The sequence below is a fragment of the Choloepus didactylus genome, chromosome 7, assembly GCF_015220235.1.
Source record: "Choloepus didactylus isolate mChoDid1 chromosome 7, mChoDid1.pri, whole genome shotgun sequence".
Lineage (NCBI taxonomy): Eukaryota > Metazoa > Chordata > Mammalia > Pilosa > Megalonychidae > Choloepus > Choloepus didactylus.
Genome location: NC_051313.1, coordinates 40,557,612 through 40,577,897, shown reverse-complemented (window position 1 = coordinate 40,577,897; position 20,286 = coordinate 40,557,612). Strand labels below are relative to the sequence as shown.

The 20,286-nt window shown below is 45.1% G+C and overlaps 1 pseudogene; it reads right to left on the bottom strand.

Annotated features, from left to right (window-relative positions):
- Positions 1-579: 579 nt before the first annotated feature.
- Positions 580-19,207, bottom strand: LOC119540541 (annotated as a pseudogene).
- Between the last annotated feature and the right edge of the window lie 1,079 nt (positions 19,208-20,286).

The window sequence follows — 20,286 nt, the reverse complement described above, 5'->3', positions numbered from 1 at the left end:
CTCACTTTTGATCAGTGGGAGGTCATTCAAGTTGGCTACCATACCCATTTGATATGACCACAGTAATTCTGATAGCTTCCTTGCCTGTAGACATGACAAGATGTTCCAGCTCATGAAGCCTTTGTTCCTTTTGGTAGGAAAAGGCATCAAGAGACTACAGTCTGGGAACTTGGGGTGTTTGTTGTTATTGGGTCATCATTGCTTCCAAATCTTTTCAGTGGACATAACAAGAACATATTTGTTTTTTAGGAAAAGAAAAATAAATCAGAAGTTAATATTGATATTTTCAATTTTAAATAAAAATTACAGAGCTTTTATTTAAACTCCGTGACTTTGTATGTCTATATTTTTTTCTCATCACACAGAAAATCTTGGTTCCTTCCTAATGACATTGGACAAGCATATTTGTTTTATCCTAACATCTACTTTCAAAATTATGATACCACCATTAGCATCGACAAGACCACTAAACACAGAGTAAGATTTCTTGATGTCTTTGTGGTTTGTTTTTTTTTTTTGGGGGGGGGGTACCAAATCACTTTATTTGAAGGAATGGTACAAGTGAAAGAACTTGGATGTTGGTACAACTTATAAAAAAAGTAAGGGTAAACCCAACATGCATGCAACTGCCATGGTGACCATGGAAGGCACCCTGTGGCTCTGGGGAAGACGGTGTAAGGCTTAGCTCTCATCATCACTGTTTCCCAGAGTGTGCTTGTCAAAGAGATACTCTGCCAAGCCAGAATCCGGGGCCCCCATCTTGCGCAAGTTGGTTATGTAGTCACCCAATTCTTTGATGGACTTTACCTGCTCATTCAGGTAATGGGTCTCAAGGAATTCACACAAGTGGGGGTCGTTTTTGTCAGTGGCCAGTTTGTGCAGGGCCAGTAGAGACTGATTCACCTTTTTTTCCAAGAGTAATGCACACTCCATTGCATTCAGCCCACTCTCCCAGTCGTCTCGTTCTGGTTTCATGATATCCTGAAGGAAGATTCGGCCACCGCGTTGGTTTTGCAGCTCCATAAATTTCTCCGCATGTTCCCTCTCCTCATGAGATTGGTGACGAAAATATTTGGCAAAGTTCTTCAAAGCCACATCATCATGGTCAAAGTAGTAGGACGTCGACGGGTAGACGGAAGAGGCGTGGCCCCAGGTTGGTCTGGCGGGTGACGGCGGCCTCCGAGTCCTGGTTGTAGTTCTGGCGCACGGGCGATGGGCGCGCGGCCGTGGTGGCGGCTGAGGAGAGGCGGCGGCGGCTGCGCGGCGCTGGATCGGCGGCGGAGGGCTGCGCGGAGGGGCGGGCCGTCGGAGGGCGGGCGCCGGGCTCCGTTCAAGCACTGCTGAAGCAGGAAACGCCGGCGACTCTCCGCGAAGACGTGTCTTTGTGGTTCTTTTTGTCCTTTGGATAGATCCCACTAGGGATGTGTAATGAAAGTACTGTAATTTAAACTCATATGAAATAAGTTGGTTATGCCACCAACTACATATAAAATTAGGTTCTTTTTTTTCCAGTTTGTTGTCCATGTTTAGGGAATTCTTTTAATTTAATTAAAAACATATAAATTATTTAATGGTTCCATATAAAGCAAGGTACATTTAGAGATGTCTAGCTTCTGTTTAATTCACTTCCCTCATCTTCTGTCCCTCCTCCTAATGGTAGCTTTTAATTAATTAATTAATTAATTAATTTTAGTCTTTAGCTTATCTTTCCATTGATTCTTCTTGAAAATGTGATCAAATTATTTATATTCTTATATCCACCTCCACTTCTTACACAAAAGATAGTGTACTACAGTTATCCCTTCCACATCTTGACTTTCTCCATCACGGTTTTAATATATTGCAGTCAGCATAAAAATTAAATGGGAATTTTGGGGGACTTTTGTGGAAGCCACAGATGACACAAGAAGAGTTTAGAAACTCAGAAATTACATAAAATACAATACAGTATTGTATAATATTAACATATTTTATCTTTTAATACCATATATATACACCAACAACTGCAGAGCATTTGCATAAACCACAAGATCCACATCTCTCTCACGTAGAAAGTGCAACATTCTTTTGGGTGCAGGATGGTTATAAAAAGGACATTCTGGTAGACCCTGGCATCAGAAGAGAAAGGACTAAGTCCTTATACGATTCTCTAAAAGAAAACAAAGGTGAAGGATCTACCCCATAGATTTTCAGGCCAGCAAAGGTTTAGCCTACGCAATGTAAAAGTAACTGGAGAGGTAATGTCTGCTGATCAAGAGGCAGCTGGGGAGTCTCCTAAAACCCTGAAGAAACTGATTGAAGAGAAAGGCTACAAACCAGGACAGGTACTCAGTGCTGACCAAACTGCCATATATTGGGAAAAAATGCCTCAGGACATACAACTTCCAAGAAGGGAAGAGAGCCCCAGGTTTTAAAGCAGCCAGGGATCGGGCAACACTGCTCTTTTGTGCCAGTGTCATAGGGTTCACAATCAAGCAGCCCTGATATATAAATCTGCCACCCTCAAGCTTTGAAAGGAGCTGGACATCTTCTGGATGTTCAGTAAGAAAGCATGGATGGTCAAAGCGCTTTTCCTTGACTGGTTCCATCAGTGTTTTGTGCTGGAGGTTAGAACGAACTTTGCCAGCAAGGGATTACCCTTTAAGATGTTATTGCTTCTGGACAATGCCCTAGCCACCCAGAGCCCCATGAATTCCAGGTTGAAGGTGTTGGAGTCCTCTACAGGCCACCTAACACAGCGTCTCTCATTCAGCCTCTTCATCGGGGGTAATGCGGACATAGAAGGAAAAGAAAAGCTCCAGACTTCTTCTCTGGTACGAAGGGATGACCAAAAAATTTTACACAGATTTTCTAGATCGCGAGGGGCACCACACCTCTAGCCTCCGCCATGTGGAAGGGATAACTGTATATTCATTTTCTGAACCTTGTATTTGCCCTTATTAACAATATATCCTGGAGATCACTCCATAGCAGTTTATGGAGGTCTTTCTCGTTCTCTTTGACGGCTCTTAGTCCTTCATTGTATGTTCCATAGTTTATTCAACCAACCCCTTATTTATGGACATTTAGGTTGTTTCTAGTCTTTAGCTATTTGTGCTGCAGTGACGAGCTTTGTGCTTACATCATTTAGTATCTATGCGAGTGTGTCTTTGAGGTCATCCTAGAAGCTGAGTGACTGGATTGAAGGGCAAATGCACGTAATTGTACTAGATACAACAAAACTCCCATTCCTTGTAGCGCCATTTTGTTTTCTCACTGACAGTGGATGAAAATAGCAATTTCCCCCACTTTTCCAACAGAGCATTTGACAAACTTAGATTTTTGCCAGTCTGACAGATGAGAATTAGTATGTTAGTTTAATTTTAATATCAATTTCTCTTAGTAGGCACAAGTTTGCACATATTTCCATATATTTAAAGGCCTTTTTATTTCTTTTTTAAAGAAATTCCTATACATATTTTTTTGCTCACTTTTTCTCTCAGGTTTTGGTGATTTTTCCTGCTCAATTTTCAGAAGTTCTTTATGTATTAGGACTATTCTCTTTTTCTTTTTTTTTTTTCCTGTGATAGAAGTTGAAATTACTTTTTCCCCAGGATTTAATTTGTAGTTTTACTTTACTTGTGTAGGTTATGTCATGCAAAAATAATGCATTTTTTAATGCCTTATTATGGAGAAGGTCCCAATGAAAGGCTGTGTCATGTGGGTCAATATAAGGGACATGAAGCAGCAAGAAGGCAGTGAGGTTGAGTGACTGGACTAGTCAAAAGACTGACATTTAAGACTAGCCCTTGCCCTTTAGAGATGAATCAAGTTACCTCATTATTCTGAGTCTATTGCTTCATTTATAAAAACTGACCTAGAAATTCCAACTGTGCCTAAGAGTCATCAAGGATATCAGAGATGAGGCTCTGATCTGCAGAGCCCTGGGAGAACGATAGGCTTAGGAGGTGACTGAGCCTTTGGGGTGGAGCCAGAGGGGAACAGAATGAGACGAGGGGAAGGAGCCCGTGGCAGAACCATAGGAACTCTCATCAATCACTTTGCATCTATTTTGTCCAAAATCTTCTCTGAGTAAGAAATATAAATACCTTAGGATAAAACCATCCATGTTGCCCAGTGTGTAGAAAGGAAGCTCCTTCATTGAGTTGCATTCGACTCAAACTCAAGAAGTGAAGAAGGTAATGGCAGTGAGGGACAGGCGATGAGAGAGGCAGGATGGCTACCAAAACAAACTAACGAGAAAACTTTTTATTTCAGAGAAAAAGTCTTACACAAGGAAGATTACTTTCTGCCCAGATTTGATGATTTTGTCTTATTGTTCAGTCTGATGAAAAGTTTATTCTCTTTCTCTCTCATTTTAGACTTCTTTTTGGCATGGGTATATCCGTTTTACTTTACTAAGGGCCACCAACCATAGATATTTCAATCACCCAATAGTTCCAGTCTGTACTGGAAGCCTGGACTCTAATCACCACTGCCCCACACTCTCCTTCAGCTGGACTGCAAAGCTACTCTTGGCCCACCCCTGCACATGCCTCATTGTAGATACCCAATTATAACTATTGAATGAATGAAGGGGTCCACATTGCTAATAAGGCAGAATCCCAACTACCGCTCCACTTTAGGTGCTGAGTTCCCACAGCTGGAGTAAAGAAATCACTGTGTGTGGTCAGTACACGATCAAGGCTTTACCGAGATCCAATGGCTGATTTAACTTGGGCTCCAATTTGTCTGGCTGTCAGTTTGGAGATGAGGGCCCAAAAAGCAGGATATGTGTTCAGTGCTCTGAAAGTGCAGTGATGCTGCCCCTGTACCTCATTGCATAGATCACTTGGTACTCTTTATTTGTTCTTCTAAGTGGCTTTCAAACTGGGCTCCAAGGAACCCTAGGGTTCCACAGTCCTTCAGGGGAGTCTGTGGGGGAGAGGGAGGGTGGGATGGATCAGGCTGAATTCTTTCTGTTTCCCATACTTTCCATCATCATCCCCCACTCCACCCCTGCCACTCTCAACTAAAGCAGATCTTCATTTATCTGTTCTCCATAGAGGGCCCATTGCAGTATTTTATTTTTATTTTATTATTTTTAAAATATAAAAACCCTTTTGAGATTAATTCTGCAAGATCAGTGACCTGAAGTGTAGCAATTGCTTCAGAAACACAGACAAAACTGAGGAATGAGCCCCCATATCTAGGATTTAGAGCCTGAAATAGCACAGACTGGTTACACGTTAAGTCATCTGTAAGAGGGCATCCTCCTCTAGTTGGAGAAGGTCAAGGCCCAATGGCATTATCTCCCCTGGTTCATTCATTCATTCATTCATTCATTCATCTGTTCAGCAGTGCACTGTGTTCTAGGGATACAGAGATGAATAAGCCCCAGTCCCTACTTCCTTAGTGGAAATGAATATGGATTCAGATCACTTAGATGCAATGTGGTAAGAACTATGATGGCTTATGATATCCAAGGTTGCTAGGGTGGACTTGAAAAAGGGCTCTTCAATTCAAATAGAGAGGAGGGCAGGTCACCAGTAGAGGTTTCTTTTTGGAGATAGCACCTGAACAGAGTCCTAAGAATGAGGAAGAGTTGGTTGAACTAAGGTTGGACAGGGTGGAGAGTAAGAGGGCAATGCCGGGAGGTCCATGAACTCAGGTCCAAAGGTGTGAAAGAGCCAGGAGTCCCCAGGGAGCGATGAGTGGTTTGCGGTTTCGGTGTGTCTGAGGCAAGATGAGAATCAGAAGAGGTGAGACTGGAGAGGCAGATCACGGTGAAACCTCGAGCGGCTCTGCGATGGGCAGGATGTGTCCAGCTGCCAATGATGGGCCTCAGGCCGGGCTCCAGTGATGCCACCGGTCCACCTGGCCCAGCTCCGATGATTCTCATGGGTCCATCACTCCACCCTGGGCATCATCCAGAGCATCAAGGATGCCAGGATGCCGGGGCTGCCTTCCCTGACACCTTCCTTTTGTGAGTCAGGGAGGCAAGTCCATTTCAATATCCTCTAGTGTCAGACATGAACTGGAAGTGAGGTTAGGACCAAAGAAAACAGCAAAAGACTACAACAAAAGACAGTGTGGAGTGCCCATCCTTTTGCTCATCTGAGCATGTGGCCAATCGAGAATTGTTTGTGAAGAGAAATTTCAGTATAGTAACAATCCCAGAGAGACAGTGGCCTTCCTGACCCACTTGGGGACTCTAACTCTTTGTTTTTCTGACTCTGGGTGGTGCCCTCAGTAAGAAATACATTTTACGTGGCGACCTTGTACAAATACACCCACTGAGAGTTGCACATGCATAAGTGAAACCAAAGCCTAATAAAACAATACTTACCTTTACTATGAATAATGCACTCTGATACTTTTCACCTTACTATATTTCATTTTTAAAATGCTGGCTGTCACCACTTATTTCATTCTCTGACCCCCAAATAGGTGGAAATCAGTCGTTTGGAAAACACTGCTCTGTCCTGCGTGGGCTTCCACTTGGGGATTCTGTGGGCTTGCAAGAGGAAACAAGTGTGGTATCTGAGCTCGGGACCTGGTTCCGGCTGTGGTCTGGTTTAGACCAGGGGTGAGCAAACTATGGGCTGCTGGCCAAATCCCACCTGCCACCTTTTTTTATGTGGCCTACAATCTAAGAAGGGTTTTTCTGTTTTTAAATGGTTGAAAAAGAAATGAATAAGAATATTTTGTGATGTGATAATTACATAAGATTCAGATTTCAGTGTACAAAAATATTTGTGTGTCCATGGCTGTGTTCTAGTAAAGTTTTATTGGAACAAATAAACATGACTGTGTTTGAATAAAGTTTTATTTTGCTTTAAAGTTGTTTGTTTACATATGGCTTATGGTTGTTTTTGTGCTCCACTGCGACTTAAGGACTGCAAGGACCAAAATATTTAATATTTGGCCTTTTACAGAACTTGCCAACCTATGGTTTAGATAACAAGCCTTCTTGGGTGCACAAGCCCAGGGAGGGCCCAGGTTGGTCAGGCTGGCTTCTGTTTCTGTCCCTCTCTGTGCAGCCCACTTCTCTACTAGCTTTTTGATTTGACTTCTCCCCAAGATGCTTCTTCGATTGGCCCCCCTTGGCGCAGCACTCCACCGCCTCCAGACAGTGGCCTCTCACCCCACCTGCACCCTGTCTCCCAGGCTCTGGCCCAGACAAAAGAGGCCCACCCAGGCCCAGAAGGTGGGTAGAAAGCTACAGTAACAGAGGGTTCCGATTCTCAAATGGGAGAAAGTGAGTCAGGAGTGGGGGCTGGCGGTTCTTCCCGACATCTCTGAGGCTGACTCCCCTGAGCTGGGGACTTACGCTGTGAAGTGCCAGCTCCCTCCTGAGGCCTTGCCAGAGGGGGAGACATGCTTCTGAGGTGACCCCGTATATTCTTCATGGTGACCTTTGACACTGCCCCAGGGGAAACTGTCCTACAGATTCCTCATCAGTGTGACAGAGAGACTTCCCGAAACTGGGTGAATTCCCCAGGGGCACAATGAGTAGTGGAGAGGAAGCCGAGGTGACCTGGTCTGGGAAGGGTGAAGTGGGAGGGCAGACCGTGCACCACAGCTGCAGCAGCCCGGGGACCCAGCCCCCAGCCATGGTGACACAAGTGAGCAGGTCCACGTTCATGCTCCAAGAGGAAGGGGCCTCGTCAGGGAGCTGGAGAATGTGAGTGACACGGTGAAAACCTCAGGGGCGCATTGAAAGCAGCCTGTGTTTTCCAGAGAGCAGTGCCCGTGACGGGGCCAGGGCAGGGGGAGGGGCCCATCCAGGTCTGCTGGGCAGAGCGGTTTGTGCTGCCAAGGTGGGTGCAGGAGCCCCGTGAGGGTGCTGCCAGGCCAGGGAGGGGCAAGGGGTTGCTAACACGCACTGAATTCCGCTGGCTCCCTCACGGCGCTGGGCTGTCTATGAATAGTAACAGATTTCATCTTTCCCCAAGCCTCTGAGCTAGGCTGCCCGCCCCATGTGACAGGGGAGCAAAGGTTCTGAAAAGTTAAGTAATTTGCACAAACAGTCATAGCTTGTGGAAACCTCAGGTCCTAGAGATTTCACTGATGGCGCTCCTTGATGTTCTTACAGACACCAGCACCCGTTTGCTCATTCTTCCCAGGCTATGATGAGAGGTGGACATCTCACGGGCCTCACAGAACTCACAGCACAGAAGAGCTATCAGTGGGCAGCTCACTTCTCGGTGGGCAGAGGAGTCTCTGTGGAACTCCCAAAGAGTGGGCTCAGAAACCTTGTGAAACTGTGTGAGCTGCAGTGAGCCCTTGTTCTGCAGCCTAAGGTAATATTGATATGGTATTGAGCGTGGTGGGCAGATGGTTCTAAGCAAATAATCCACCACACAGGTGGGATTTACTCACAGCAAACAAAGATGAAAGAGAATCCCAAGTGAGTCGATATTTCTGGATGCAGATTCTGACAAACCTTATACTAGAGACTTGTAGTTGGGGCGAGGGAGATTGGAAGTATAAAGGCCTTAACACCCAACTCTGTAGCCTCCAGTTACTTCCTGCATTTGCTTTCCAAGTTCCTCTTCATTAAAATCTGTCCCAGATGGGAGCTTCCCTCCTCCAGTTTTTAGATCACATTTCCATAATTAAAGTTGGTGGTGGGAGTGGGGATCTTTCCCTGTACCATAATTATCTTATTTAATCCTCACAGTAATAATTCTATCAGGCAGGTGTTAGCCCCAATTTCTACATGAGAAGCACAAGGTTCAGAGAAGTTAAGCAAAGGGCCTATTTTCAAACATGATGTAAGTAGTGAATTCAGCCTGGGCTCTTAACCGCTGCACTGAGGTCCAAAGACTGTGAGTGGGAAGGGAGCACAAGAATCGCAGCTCCAAGAGCCTGGCAATTGTCACAACTCAACTTCCCCTATAGTACTTATGCTAAGAAAGGGGACCCTAGAAGGGGTGTTGGGCTGGATAATTAGTTTGCACTGCACATTCATTTCTCTCACTGAGGTCCTATGAGTCACCATGCTGTCCCTGCCCACCCCTGCTCTGCTCAGTCAGACCCAGGACTCCCTGTTTCCAAACCCGGGGATACAGGCCAGTTGGCCAAGGCTGGAATGCACCCCCCTGGCCTGCAGCAGCCATGTGACACCTGTGTGAGAACCAAGCTGTACCTTCTCTCCTTTACTTCCTGTCCTCTCCCCATGCTCCTGTTAATGAGCTGATTCTTGATCCATCCTCTTCCTTTTCTGCCTCTTTCTCCCTTTCTTGCTCTGCCAAAGCATGTCCCGGGAAACACTCTGACTTGTGTTTTAGAACGCAGACTTAGCGTCTCCTCCACAAAGCCTTCTCTGATAGTCCTCAGATCCCAGCTATAAGTGGTTTTCATCCTCCTCTGTGTCCACTCTTTGGACATGAACAGGCTATGGAGATTACCTTCCAGTGTTGACATGATTTGTTAATTTGCCCCTCCTGCTTCCTTATGTCCGAGGATCCTAACACAAACCCTGGCTCTAGCAACTACCTAACAAATACAAACAGAATTCAATTGAATGAATGAACATGGCCTTTTACTGGGGAGATCACAGGGCTCCCTCCTGGGTCCCACCTTGGAGCAGACTCTCCAGGTCCCAGGCGGTTGGGCCTAGTGGCCGTGTCAGAGCCGGAGTCCTTACCTCTCCCTAAACCTTCCACCTGTGTGTCAGGTGGGGCTGTCGTCTCTTTGGCCCTAGACAGCAATGCTAGGGATTGACAAGAGGTTAATTTCTTGGGTTCCTGGGAATTTTCTGCACGATCACTCTGGAGCCAGGCCCAGGGCTTACAGTGGAGAGCGCCAGTACTAAGGGGGCAGGAGCTTAGAAAAGAGAAAGAAAAAGTGAAAAGTGCCTGGTGCCACCAAGGGGGCAAAGACACAGGGCCCTCTTTTCCCCTCCCGGGCACAATCATCATTTGTTAATGTCAACCTCTGCCCAACTAGATGCCCATTGACTGTGCATGCCCAGGACCCCGAAGGGAAGAGGTCCTACATCAATTCTCCTTTCCCTGGATTGCCCCCTAACTTCTCTCACTCGGGCAGGCCCCTGCAGCTGGCCTCTACTTCTAGTTAGGCCCAGCCAACCTGACCTTGACTATTCCCGTTCAGTAAACATCGTCTCAAATGCCCCTGGTTTCCTCTTTCCTGCCTTTGAAAACTGAATTTCCAAGTAATATTCCAGTCTTCTTTGGAGATCTAATTTGTGGGCAGTACCAGGCTGATTCAGTGTTCTTGCTGAGCTATAATGGTAGTAAGTGGTATTTTCTTCTTCCTATAATCTTTCCAATAATCTGTGCATCTAGGCTATTATTCTCTCACATTTTCATTCCCTATATCCACAACTCATTTTGTTGTTCTCTTTCCATTTACTTAAAAGCTCTGAGTGAGTGTGGCATCTGCATTTCTCCTGGCTGGCCATGCCTCATATTAGCATCCACAGTAGATTTAATTAGTACAGTATTTACCTCTCCTTGCTCATTAATAAAGATATCCCAACAGAGCAGGCATGCTGACAACCCTCCCGAGCCATATCCAGGTAGATTAACATGAGAACAAGGGAGTTTGATTATTTGTGTGATAATTTACATAATACTGTGTTCATAACAATTTCCCCAGAGACTCAGCAGCATCCTCAGAACCTCATACAAGGATTAGTTACTTTCTAAACTACAGTTTTTAAATCAATAAATCATTTATGAGATCTTTAAAACTATTCCCTTTACTATTCCATCCTGTTCATATTGGCTCATTGATCCAGGTCCTCTAAATGGAGGACTATGAAAACACAGTGGAAGGTCCAAGCCTCCTGCAGGTCACTAAGGGCTGCCTGCCGTGGACTGGAGTATGCCTCGTTCACGGTGGCTTGAATCGGGCATCTTTGTTTACTCCTGAGTGTTGAATTCTGTCCCCCCAAAAGATACGTTCGAATCCTACCCTCCAGTTCCTGTGAAAGTGAACTGATTTGAAAATAGGATCTTTGCAGCTGTAATAAAGTGAGGATGAGGTCATACTGGATTAGGGAAGGCCCTAACTCCAATATGACTGGTGTTTTATAAGGGGAAAATTGGGACCCTGGGCTGGAGACACACAAGGAGAAGGCAGCCAGATGAAGATGGAAGCAGAGTCTGGAGATGCACTGCTAAAAGCCAGAGAAAACCTGGGGCCACAGGAAGCTGGAAAAGGAAAGAAGGATTCTCCCTAGAGGGAGCAGGGCCCTGCTATCACCTTAATTTTGGACATCTAGCCTCTAAAACTGTGAGAATAAATTTCTGTTGTTTTAAGCCACCCAGTTTGTGATCATTTGTTATGGCAGTCCCAGAAAACTAATAGAGTTACCTACTAATTTTCTCATCTAAATTAATTAGAACTTATTTTTGAACAGGTACATTTCATAAACCAATTCATAGAGGACCCGTATGTTCAACACATACTGTGAACTCTTCAGTTGTTAATTCCAGAGCTCCAAGGGGTTTCAGACAATGCAAATATTTATTTTATGTGGAATAGGACAGGAGGGTCATGAATATGATTATTGTGTCAACATTATCAGTATATCAGGTGATAAACATAAGCCATCCTCCCACAGAAATATTCATTAGGAGTCACTGAAGAGGCTGAAGGTTGCACAGAATATACTGGGGAGTAGGACATGGAAGTAAATGCAGCAAAAACTTACAATTGTATAAACTGGTGGTTCTTGATCAGGTCTACATCAGAGGCTTTCCAAACACCACAGATGCTGATTCAGCTGATCAGGGATTGAGATCCAGCTGTGTGTATTTTGAAAAAAGCTCTCCCTGGGTACCTCTTATTACACAAATGCCCCTTTTGAGACATGCCGATGGCACGTCATGGTTTTCAAAGCACTTTTCCATTCCACATGGTAAGCCTCTATATTGTCAAGGTCAGGTGTCACTTTTCTTATCTTACTTGGCCACTCAGTTGACCACTTTCTCCTTGTCAGACACTCTCTTCTCTTGGCTTCAATGATGCCACACCCTTCTACTTTTCCTCTGACCTCAGTGACTTGTATTCCTTAGTCTCTTTTGCAGGCTCCTCTTCCTCAACATCACCTCCAAATGTTTAAGAGCCCCAAGGCTCTGTCCTTGTACCTCTTCTCTTTCCTTAGGTGACCTTCTCCAGGCCCACGGATCCAAAAACCTTCCCAGTGTTGACAATCTCATTTCTAACTCCAGCTCTGACCTGCCTCCTGAACTTTGCACCCCCATATCCAGCTGCCTAGAAAACATCTCTACTTGCACCTCTAAAATACACTGCAAACCCAGCATGTCTAGGACAGAGTTATTGATCCCTCAAAATCTGTTCACTCAACAAGTTGCTCACACCAAAAATCTGGAGTATCCTTGATACTTCTTTTCCTTTTGCTTCCACTCCCACATATCCAATCCATCAACCAGATTTGTTGATGCTATCTGCAACACATAGTCCTGAAATGTGCATTTCTCTCCCCCTCTCTCCTGTCACTCCAGATCAGGCCACTATCATCTTCTGCCTGGACTTCTGTGATAGTCTCCTAACTGGATTTCTTGTTTCCAATCCACTTTCTTTTGAGTGATCAGGTATCTTTTAACATAAAAAAAATCATATTACCCTGCTCCTTCCCAAAACATTCCAGAAGCATCTATCTTTCTTAGAATAAAGTCCCCATTCACTATCTGGGTTTACAAAATGCTGTAGGACCTGGCCCCTGTCCCCGCTTTCCCTTCACCACCCCCACCCCCCACCCCCACCCTGCCCTGCTCCAGCCATGTCTCCCTTCTTTGGGCTCCTCAAACAAGCTCGTTCCTATTAACAGGGCCCTTTGCACTATATGTTCCTTCTCCCAGTTGCTCTTTCTCATCTTTGTGTGGTTGGCTCCTTCTTGTCATTCAGATCTTGGCTTTAATGTCACTTCTAAAGAGAAGCCTGTCATTACCCTCCTCTAAAGTAGTTATCCTGTCCCTCTGTTTCACACCCCTGTTTGTTTATCTGCATACTATTTACTCTTATTTACTATTTTTCTCATTTATTTATGTACAATAGAATGAGAGCAGGGATCTCATCCCACATTCATCTGAAATACTCCAGGGCTAGATAACCCTTGAATGAATCAATCAATTTACTTAACAGAATCAATCTATCTGTGAAGGACCCTTGATCATCCCTTTTTATGATGAGAAAAATGTTATCCAGTTGGGCCTAGTGACTTGCTCGAGGTCCCACAGCTAGATCAGTGGCAAGGCAAGTTTTATGAGTCAAGATCCAGCCCCTTTTCCACATACATTGAAGCTGCCTCCACCTTCAAAATTCAACCTTGAACAAACGTCCTTATCATCCTTTAAAAATTAAATGCCCTGCACACCAACACAAAACACAAATTCTGTATGGACTCTGGTTCCTCATGTAGGCTGTGGCAACCTTTGCTTGAGTCCTAAGTCTCAGTGACTCCCCCTAAGAAATTTCTGTTTACTAAACTGTGATATGACCTCCAGGAAGGGAACATTGTGGGGCACAAAAACAATCACACTGGGAGCTGTGTGCGTGCGTGTGCGAATGAGTACATGCGCACACCACTCCTCGTCGGCAGCTCCTTTTTGCTTTCACTGAACCTGGCTTCCTAGGATGAGCCAGAGCCATCAGGATGCATTCCTTGAACTGAACCGCCCCACACCTCCTCCACCAATCATTGCTCACCTAGGAAACCAGCCCAAGAGGGGAGTTTGAATGTGCCACAGGCCAGTCTGCAGGCACCCTGGGATTAGAAATGGGATTACCAATTAGTTTCCAAGTTGAGAAAGAGGCCTTCAGGTTCTGTCTTTGGGAGTGACCATCTGGCCATTGTTTTTCCTATGGAACTAGTGGAAGTGCATGCATGAACGATGGCAGCATTTACCCAGGTCTGTGTATCTCAGAAAATGTGGAGGAAAATTGTTCCTATGGCAACAAGGACATGGCAGTTCAAGCCTGCAGCTCCTGCTGGATCATAGAATGAAGCCAGTGAGTTCTTCCTCTGCAGGCTGACGCTCTCCTTGAAAAGAAAAATGATCATGCTTTAAGTGGTATCATAAACTCCACTCAACTTCCACATCTGCCAGCTCAGAAAACATAGCAGGGGTCCTCGAGGCTGCATTTCCAAACCCCCCCAAGGCCATCCAAGGAACGGAAGAGGCTTCCAGCCTGCGTACCTCCTCCCAGCTTACCTTAAATTTGAATAATTCTTCTGGACTTCCTGGTCAATTCTGTTTTGTTTGCCAGATCATTGCAAGTGTTAGCACCTGAGTTTGACGTCCTGCCTGCCACCCATCCATTTCTCTTTCTTCCCATGCTTGAGGCATGGGGAATTGTCATGGATGGCTGTGGGGATTAGCAAGCCCCTGTTGCTCTGGAGACTCTCCCAAGTGGAGGTACAGGGGATTTTACCAACTGTGTGATGGTGGGCAAATCTCTCAATCTCTCTGAGTTTAGCTTCTTCTTTTCTAAAACAGGATTTTTATGTTATAAGATTGTTGTAGGGATTTAATGCAAAAAAGTAGTGAAAGCTCCTATGGCAGAGCCTGATCAGCAGTGCTCCTCCATAAATGCTGGTTCTTGTCCCTTAAATCCTTCACACCTACGACCACAGTGCCTTCAGAAAGACGGAGTCTTCCATGGATAGAGGCAAAGGACACTGGGAGGAGACGGCTACCTCAATGGGTAGGGAGGGAGAGAAGAGGGATGGAGGACACCAAAGGATGGTGTCCTTTGGAGTGGGGTTGGGGAGCATGTGGTGGGAGGAATCCAGCCAGAAAAGATCCATGAACGGTTCTGGGATGTTTGATAGAAATCCTCCAAATGGTTTAAAAGGCTGCTTTGGTTAACATTTTCTTTCATCTTGTACTGCTTATGAATTTCACTAGAGGCCATGCAAACAGGGTTTGAAAGCCAGAAGGAGAGAATACTGAATGAAGCAGACTGAAGAGGAACCAAGTCAGCGCACTGCAATTTTTGCGGGTCCTCCTGATGGAGCTGCCACACCGACTTTTCATAAAGAGTGAAAACATTGAGGTGAGGATGGGAGTCAGTCATTTATTTAATATTTTATTTCTTCATTTCAAAACCTGTTAATCTTTGACCACAGAACTAAAAAAGCTTTTACTTTAAAAATATATTTTTTTATTAGAGCTGTTGTAAGTTTACAGAAAAAATCATGCAGCAAATACAGTAACCATATACCACCCCCTCCAGTAGTAACACTTTGTATTTGTGGTACTCTCCTTGTAATATCAGATGCTAACTGTAATCTATACCTGAAACTACCTCCTCCCTGAGATTCCCTGAGATACTGTTATCTCTATAATCCTCTCCTCCTCCCTGTTGACAATCAACCCCTCCCTATGTTGCACAACCCAGCTCCCTGCCTTATGCTCTCATACCTATTGGAATATCAAGCCCTTATAAGCAGCTTATTCAGCCACCCAAAGTGCGGACTATTTCCACGTTGTGCTCTGAACTGGCCTCCATTCAGGGCAGCTCCTGAATCCATCCAGAGAAGCTCCCAATTTCAGGGCAATGTGGCTCAACTTCCCCACCCTGTAGGTAAGCCCTATAATAAAAGCTCATGTCTCAGAACGTGTCCGGTGCTTTCTTTAGTCCTTTGGCTACAAAAGCCCCCTTGGGCTGTGACAGGTACCTTTGTTACAATTGATGAAAGAATATTATTATAATTGCACTATTAAGTATAGTCTGTAGTTTACATTAGGATTCACTGTTTGTATTGTGCAGTCCTATGGTTTTTAAAAAAATTTTTATTCTATTAACATACACCACTTAGTATTTTCCCCTTTTAACCACATTCACATTTTTAAAAATAACTCAATCGATAACACATTGCTTCCCAAACCAGCAGCAGCAAAATCATTGTGCAGGGGTTACTCTTCTGTACTCGGGGATCTCTGGCCCCTGGCAGAAAATGGCCAGAAAGTAACAGCAGGGAAGAAAAGAGGAAAACTTGCAGATGACCCAAGCCTGCACTAATAAACCCTCTGTAATGAGTTACTTCTGGGACATACATATTTTTAATGTTATAAGATGGAAACACTGGTCATATTGGAAGGGGAAGACTCCCATGGGGCAGAGATTGGTTCTCAGGGAGACTCTTCTCAGAAGGAGGGTGCAGGTGCCCTGCAGGAGTCCTGCAGAATGTTAGGTCCAGATCTGGAAAACTCTGTCGCAGGGAAGGACACAGGGTCAGGGCACCTGAGTGGAGAAGCCTAGAAACCAGAGGGAGGTTGTGGTGGTTTGAAGCTGTATGTACCCCAGAAAAACGTGTTCTTAACCTTAATCCATTACTGTGGGTCTGAACCCATTGTAAGAAGGACCTTTTGATGAGGGTCTGTAGGTTAAGGTGTGGCCCAGCTCACCAGGATGGATCTTAATCTTATTACTTAAGGATGGAATGCTTTATAAGTGGAATGAAATTCAGAGAGACAAGGGAAAAAGCTGCAGGAAGTAAGAAGGTGAAATTCAAAGGAACCAGGAAGAGAACTGAGAAGCTAGGAATTGCGGCCATCTGCACTGATAGCCATGTGATAGAGAAGCAAGGACCAAGGAACCAGCCACCAGCCCCATAATGCCACAGTCTTTGGGAAGAAAGCATTGCCTTGATGATCCCTTGATCTGGACGTACTCTTAGCCTCAAAACCATTAGCAAATAAATTCCCATTGTTTAAGCCAAACCATTGCTTGGTATGTGCTTGAGCATCCAAGGAAACTAAAACAGAGGCCAAGATGGCTCGTTGCCTAACAACCTCCCACCCCCCACCCCAGGGCTGCCCGGGTGCTGTCTGTGATGATAGCACAAGTAGGAAAGCCAAGGCAGTCCTGGACTCATTTCTGAGGGACTCTTGACACTGTTCTGCCTGTTTTATCCAAGGCCCCCTCTAATATGCAGTGTGAACACTGAAGATTCACCAGGTGCAGTGGCTGAAAGAGGCCATTCTGTACCTTCACCACCTTGAAGGCCAGGGCTCCTGAGAAGGCTGCCTTTTGCCTGCAGGAAGCAGAGAGAGCCTCAGCCTGCCCTGAGCCACAGACTGAAGCAGGTCCCCGGGACCCTTGGCCTCCAGCCCTGATCCTCATTCCTGGGATGATACACGACTACTGCATATAGTTTCATAGCAAACATACAGAGCCAGGACTCCATAGCATCGTCAGGGTTGTCAGTCACTGAAGCCCCCACCCCTGGCCTCAATTGCAGAAACACCACGGATTAATGCCCAGTCAAGAATGCAGAGGGGATTTAGGGAAACACACTGTCCCTACCCTAATTGGTCTGCTCTGGAGAAAACAAATATTTGGCTATATTTATCATTGCTGATTATTACTATTGTTACTGCTCACACACGATTTTGCCAATCAATCCTTGTCCAAAAAGGTTTTCAGTCGAAAAATCGTTAAACGGGCAAAATCCAGCCCCCACTCCTCCCTCCCCCTGCTCCTGTGCCATTCCCCAACCCCCGTACTTTTGCACATCTGAAAAACTCAAGAGAATTTAAGGACGTGGATTCTGTAACCAGCCACTGCTCAAATCCTAGCTCCACCACTTATTAGTTGTGTGAACTTGGATGAGCTATTAAACCTTCCCATGCCACATTTTGGAATTTGTAAAATAAAAATAACCAAAGTATCACCTTCACTATTTTGGAGGTGATTAAATTAAGGGAACACGTAATTTGTGTGTGCCAGAGACATGGCTATTGTTGGTCTGGTTTTATTATCATTAATACCATTCGATACAAGTTGCATTTGACATAATGGAAGAGCATGGGTTTTGTTCTAACATAATCCTGGGTTCAACTTCTGATTCTGCTACTTAACCTAATGGTTAACCTTAGACAAGTTACTTAACCTCAATTAACCTCAGTTTCCTCTTCTGGCAAGAGATGAAATACCTCAGGGATAAGGTCAGCCCCAAGGGAGCTCACACAACAAGGGATCCAGCAGAGCCTTATTCCGGAAGATGCTCCACAGCCATCACCTGAAATCCTTTTGTTTCTTCAAGACCAGCTCAAATGCTACCTCCTCCTCAAAGTCTACCCAATGCAATAGAATCAAAGTTTTCCTCCATGTAATGGGCTGAATGGAGCCCGTCCCCCCAAATATGCCCATATCTTAATCTCCAAAACCTGTAAATGTGACTTTATTTGGAGAAAGTGTCTTTGCATATATAATTTAGTTGTGAGATGAGATCATCCTGGATTAATTGAGTGGGCCCTAAATCCGATGACCTGCGTCCTTAAAGGAGAAGAGAAGACAGAGCAGAAGGCCACGGGAAGATGGAGGCAGACAGTAGAATCCATAGGACAAGGCAGGCCTGGAGCCCTGAGAGAGCGGAAGAGGCAAGGAATGGATCTCCCCCAGAGCCCTGAGAGGCACTTGCCCCGACACCTTGACATTGGACCTCTGACCCCCTGGCCCCCAGAACTATGAGAGAATAAATTTCTGCTGTTTTAAGCCACACAATTAGTAGTAATTTGTTTTGGTAGCCACAGGAAACCCCTAAATATACTCCCCTAAATTTTCACAGCTCCTGTTTATTTCTGCTGCAAAGCCCTCACCAGGGTCCTGCCACAAAGGCTGGCATGGCCCACAGCAAAGGAGGGGGTCCCGGCATGGACTGGGCACGTGGTTGTCAGTGTCAACTCTCTCCACTCCTGGACAAACAGTCGAAGGGGTCGTGTCTCGATAAAAGAGGAATATCATTCTGGTGAAAGCGGGACAATGCATCACGATAAAGAATTTCATAAAACCCTTCCTCTTCCAAGAGCTTCCAAGGGCATTTAATAACATTCATTCATTCATTCACTCAACAAATGCAATATGCCAGGTGTTGGGCTGGGGACTGGATAAAACACACATGTTTTTCCCTCATGGATCTCCCAATGCAGTGGAGGAGCTAAGCATTAATAAAAGAATCCTTCAAATATATCTTGCAAACTCTGAAAATGCTGAAAAGAGAAAAATACAGGGTGCAAGAGGCAGCGTGATGGCGTATCAGACCCCGGCTTGCTTCTCTCTGCAGGACACACCTTGAGTCCATGGCCGCCCACTCCAGGACAGCCCAGCTCCAGTGAAGTTGGTGTGGGCTGGGGGCACTGGCTGAGACTCCTGCCCCCACACCGGACATCATGGTTAGTCTGCTCATGGCCTGGCCCTTCTGTCTCTCCCCAGATTCCATGTTGGTCAAACAATCACCTTCTCAGCATCTTAGTAAAACTGATTTGAAGAGGAACAAAACAAAGTAAAAGCTATCTGACTTGCACAGTTTTCTGACAAGGTCAAGTGGAAAGGTGGGTCAGCCAACTTAGCTGTACTTACATTCACAAGACTTCCTTCCTACTCACAGCACATGCCGTGGGCAAGAGAAGGCCCATGGGTACACAGTGGTAGAGGCATTCACTCCCACACATGTACACCACACCACAGGGCCAAGGAGCCACCCCCCAAGGAAGAATTAAGGATGTACTTACTATTGAGCGCTTTGTGTTCAGTTGTGTCTTGTGAATTCTCCCTTCCAAGAGAAGACTCCCACAGAAGAACAATTAGGCATTGGAGGCAGAAGAGAGAACAATGAAATGCTGAAGTCATCTCAGCTTTGTCTAAAAATAAGTGTCTTACCCAGGGTAATGAATCTCCCTGGCAACGTGGAATATGACTCCCAGGGAGGAATGTAGACCCAGCGTCGTGGGACGGAGAACATCTTCTTGACCAAAAGGGGGATGTGAAAGGAAATGAAATAAGCTTCAGTGGCAGAGAGATTCCAAAAGAAGCCGAGAGGTCACTCTGGTGGGCACTCTTACGCACAATATAGACAACCCTTTTTAGGTTCTAATGAATTGGGGTAACTGGTGGTGGATGCCTGAAACTATCAAACTACAACCCAGAACCCATGAATCTTGAAGACAATTGTATAAAAATGTGGCTTATGAGGGGGGACAGTGGGATTGGGGGGGGGGCATAGGGATCACACTCATGTTTGTCTAGTTTGTGGATGGATGAGTGGAAAGGTGGGGGAAGGAAACAAACAAACAAACAGACAAGGGCGCCCAGGGTTCTTTTTTACTTTAGTTGCTCCTTTTCACTTTAATTATTATTCTGGTTATTTTTGTGTGTGTGGTAATGAGGGTGTCGGGGATTGATTTTGGTAATGAATGTACAACTACGTAATGGTACTGTGAACAATCAAATGTACAATTTGTTTTGTATGACTGCATGGTATGTGAATATATCTCAATAAAATGAATAATTAAAAAAAAT